Source organism: Triticum urartu, chromosome 4A (genome assembly GCF_056163025.1).
Source record: "Triticum urartu cultivar PI428250 chromosome 4A, HENAU_Tu73, whole genome shotgun sequence".
NCBI classification, from domain to species: Eukaryota; Viridiplantae; Streptophyta; class Magnoliopsida; order Poales; family Poaceae; genus Triticum; species Triticum urartu.
The window spans coordinates 363546562-363551352 of record NC_141876.1 but is presented as its reverse complement, the minus strand read 5'-3'; positions in this window follow the sequence as shown (position 1 = coordinate 363551352).

Below are 4791 nucleotides of genomic sequence, written 5' to 3'. Positions count from 1 at the left end.
GGCATAACAACAAAATTAGGACAAGGACTTGGTGAAATTCTAAGTCCCTGAAATCAGCATTACCGATTATGCTACTTTGCAAGCTTGTGCTAGTCACCACAAATATCACAAAAATACATGGAAAGCACCCCTGTAAAGATGGCATGGCATTTAACAAAACACATGTAGAGCTCAACATCATACCATGCACACATTAATCATGGAAAAAATGACAAAATGCCATTTGCTGAAATAGATCTGCAACTTTCCTCACATAGCCCTCTTCCAATAGCATTTCGGGCATCAAGATGAGCTCAAATGAAAATTATGCAATGAGATGAAATGATGGACTCGTCGATACGAACATTTTGATATGCTACACGCGCGAAACGGAGCTACGATGAGAGAGTTATGACATGCGGAAAAATGCAAAAAGATTAGGGGAAAACGCGAACTTGGAAGAAGTAGACCTCACCCAGATCTAGGGTTTGGGCAGCGCACGAACCGAGGCTGCGGCGGATCTCGCCGGATCCGCGCCGGAGAAGGTAGGGGCGGCGGCGAGACGGCGGTCGGAATGCACACAGGGGCGGCGGGAGGCGCGGGAGCGCGCCCGGTCGGCGGCGGCGACGCGTGGGCCGCGCGGGCCTGCTGCGGGCCGGACGACGGCGGCGGGTGGAGCGGCCACGTGGCAGGCGCTGACTGGCGGCGGACGGCGGCACGATTACGTCTGGTCCAGGACGGACATGTCCGGCGCGCGGAGGGGAATTTTTAGGGTTTTGGGACCCGAGATTTGGACGGGGTGCACATATTTATAGGTAGAGGGAGCTAGGAGAGTCCAAATGAGGTGCGGTTTTCGGCCACGCGATCATGATCGAATCACCGAGATGATGGAGGAGGTTTAGGTGGGTTTTGGGCCACTTTGGAGGGGTGTTGGGCTGCAACACACACAAGGCCTTTTCGGTCCCTCGGTTAACCGTTGGAGTATCAAACGAAGTCCAAATGGCGCGAAACTTGACAGGCGGTCTACCGGCAGTAAACCAAGGCCGCATGGCAAGTCTCGGTCCTATCCGAAAATGTTTAACACCCGCACACGAAAAGAGGTAGAAAGGGACACCGGGTGACATAGGAGCGCCGGATTGCAAAACAGACAACGGGGAAAATGCTCGGATGCATGAGACGAACATGTATGCAAATGAATGCACATGATGACATGATATGCAATGCATGACACACAAGAAATGACAAGGCAACAACAGCGAATAACTGGAGGGCACCTGGCACATCGGTCACGGGGCGTTACACGCTGGGACCTCACACAGCGCCTAAAGGAGAAGGAACAGAGAGGAGGGCCATTGAGCAGCACTAGTAGCGGTAGTAGGGTCGGTACTACTGCTTACAAGCGGTACTACCACTCCTACTGCCGCTGCTACTACTGCTAAACCCGACACGAGACACGCAAGTCTCGAGTCAAGGCGGTACTAGCGCAGAACCGGAGCCGTACTACCGCTTGTGGCCATGGGCGATACTACCGCTCTGAAACAGCGGTACTACCACTTATGGCTTTCAGCGGTACTGGCGCCTCCCTTATGCCACTTCCAAGTAAAATAGATGCTCCAGGAAAACCAGAACTACCACAACTTCTACAAATGAGCTCCGAGTTGAGCAAACTCAAGCTTGGTGGATAGATGACGGCGAGTAGCATCCAACAGAGAAGAACCGGCATAACCTCCAACATCAAAAACATCATAGAAGATGCATGTGAACTCCGGTTTCACTAAACTCGAGCGTGTCATCAAGATGACCATAAGCTCTAAGACTCACAAAGAGAACCGGCAAAAACTCCAACATCAAAAACATCATAGAAGATGCATGTGAACTCTATTTTCGATGAACTCGAGCTTGTCATGAAAATGACCATAAGCTCCAAATCTCACAAGGAGAAGAACCAAACAAGAACCAATAAAGATGATGCAAGGATGCAATGGTTTGAGCTCTTTATGAATGATATGATCAAGCTACTCACTGGGAGCCCCTCTTGATAGTACGACAATCGATCCTATAACCGGTCTCCCAACTACCACCATGAGACCGGTAAAAATAGAAAACCTACCAAGGGAAAATCTTTGCCTTGCACATAGTCCACTTGAGCTAGATGATGACGATCTTGACTCCCTTAAGTTGGACCACCTTTCTTGATTGCGTTAGCTTGATGAAGACTAGATGATTGCTCCCCCATACTCCACTATGAGTGAGCCACTCTTCATCACATCTTCACAAGTCCATTGTCACCACAATGGATGACAAGCTTCAAGCACTTGATCTCTTCGTGATGCTCCAGTTGAACTTGCACACCGCAATCTTGATGACGATCACCACTTGATGTCATCCTCCATGGGTTGTATGATATCTTCCTCTTGATGCAATCCCATGAAACAAACCTAACCCCACATATAACTCACACGTAGATCATGGGTTAGTACACAAAGCGTAATGGACAATGCTTACCATACCATGTGATCACTTGATACCTCTCGGTACATCTTGTACGCTTTGTGTGTTGATCAACTTGATTCACTCTTGACTTAGTCTTGATCAACCCTGTATCTTTCCAACTCTCTTCATTTGGATGATGTCTTGAAGGTAAACATGAATCATCACACAATCTTCTTCTTCAAGACATGCTTGCAATAAGCTCAACACTCACATGACCAATCTTTGGATAGTTCCTTAATGGCACCTTGGTCAACTCATAAACTCTTGAAACCAACACATGGACTTCAAGAAAAGCCTATGGACAAATCCTTAACTCAAGGCAACCATTAGACCATAGAGATTGTCATCATTACCAAAACCAAACATGGGGGCACCCCATGTTCTTTCAACTGTGACGAAAACACCTTGGAGATCAACTCCCTGGGACACTACCACAACCCCTAAATGACAGGAGGCACCAAGAAAAAATTCCCATCACAATGATATCGGGCCGATTCCACAATACCCGCGTGATCGTAAAAAAATTGAGTGAAAAGGATAGGAGAGTGGAAAAACACCTATGTCACGAGTCCTCACCAGAGCAACGAAGGGGATAAGGATTAAAAATAATTCCTACTCTCTGATATATAACTAGACTCAAATAGTTTTTTTTTCTAGACTCGACAGTGGCAACTGTTCGATCAATCAAGGGGACTCCTGCGGTCGGTAAGGCTCTGATACCAACTTGTTGCGTCCAAGATGTGTTTCTATCCCAATCACATGATGAATTCATGATTGGGGCACAACCGCATTTCGAGCGCATAGCAAGGTGGATATCATTACAACATACCATGTACTGAATATATGAGAATACAAGATCAAGGCTTACACTCGCCACAAGCTACAACATGAATACAATAGTTCATCGATACATAGCAATCATCATACAGAAGAGGAGGATCTGACTACAGATGAAATCAAACGAAAAAGAATAATGACATCCACCCTGCTAATCCTAGGCTCCCGACCCAGAACCTATCCCTTGATTGAAGAAGAAGCAGAAGAAGAACTCCAAAACAAGCAAGCATCGCTCTCATGTCATGTCATCGCATTACCTGTACGTGCATCTATTGTTGTAGTAATATGTGAGCCACGAGGACTCAGCAATCCCATTACCATGGGTATGGAATGGATAAGTGGTGAGGTTACAGCAGCACTAAGCATTATATGGTGGCTAACTTTCGAGTACAATAATAAGAAGACTAACTAAGCATAACGGTCTCAAACTAGTAATGATCAAAAAGTGATCCTGAACTACTTACGAGTCATGCATAACCCCACCGTGTTCTCTTCTCGAACTCACTCCAAAAGAGACAGTCACGGTTACACACGCGGTTGGTGTATTTCATTTCGGATCTGGTGTCAAGTTCTCTACAACAGGATATTAAAAATTCTCTTCTGCCACATAACCGCAGGCATGGCTCTCGAAAATATAAAACCAGGCAGTGGTGTTCCAACTTAGCCCCTGATAAGGTCTCACGATCTGCGGAGACAATCCTCCATCTCGAGACACCCCGAGTAACCTCGGAATCCCGGTGCACATGCTCTTCGAAGAAAGGAAAACTATCCCAAGGAGATCTCTCAGGTGAGTATGATCCGTGTCCAGAGCCGCGCACTCTCTATCTACGAACTCACCCGTCTATGCCAAGTGGACGATAGCCAAATACCTCAAGTTGCCCTGAGGTGGCACCGCCGACTTCTGGGTAGGTGGACCAACACTCATGTCGAGCAATGGCATGGGGGTTGATTAAGAGTCCTCGGGCGCTAGCCGGTCCCTATGCAAGTTTTAGTTGTTATTAGGCAAATGGTAAAACCAATGTTAGAACTCCTCGGGAAAACTTTACTTTAGACGAAGAAACAAGGGGGGCCCATAAACCCGACTGCATTAGGAACAAAAAATTCATGGAACATAACACTGGTATGACGGAAACTAGGGTAGCAAGAGTGGAACAAAAAACCAGGCAAAATGCCGAGGCTTCCAACCTTTACCAAGTATATAGATGCATTAATTAAAAAAAAATATTTTGATATCCCATGATATCCATGTCCCAACATGGAACAACCTGCAACTGCACCTGCCACTAGCAACGATATAAGAGGGGCTGAGGAAAGCGGTAACATAGCCAAACAACGGTTGGCTAGGATGGTGAAAAGGGTTAGAGGCTATCATGGCAGAATGATCATCTTGCCTGAAATCCCACTAGGAAGAAGACTGAATCCATGAAGTAGACGAACCAACATAGTCGAACGGATCCTCACAATCGCAGCGTAACAGAAACT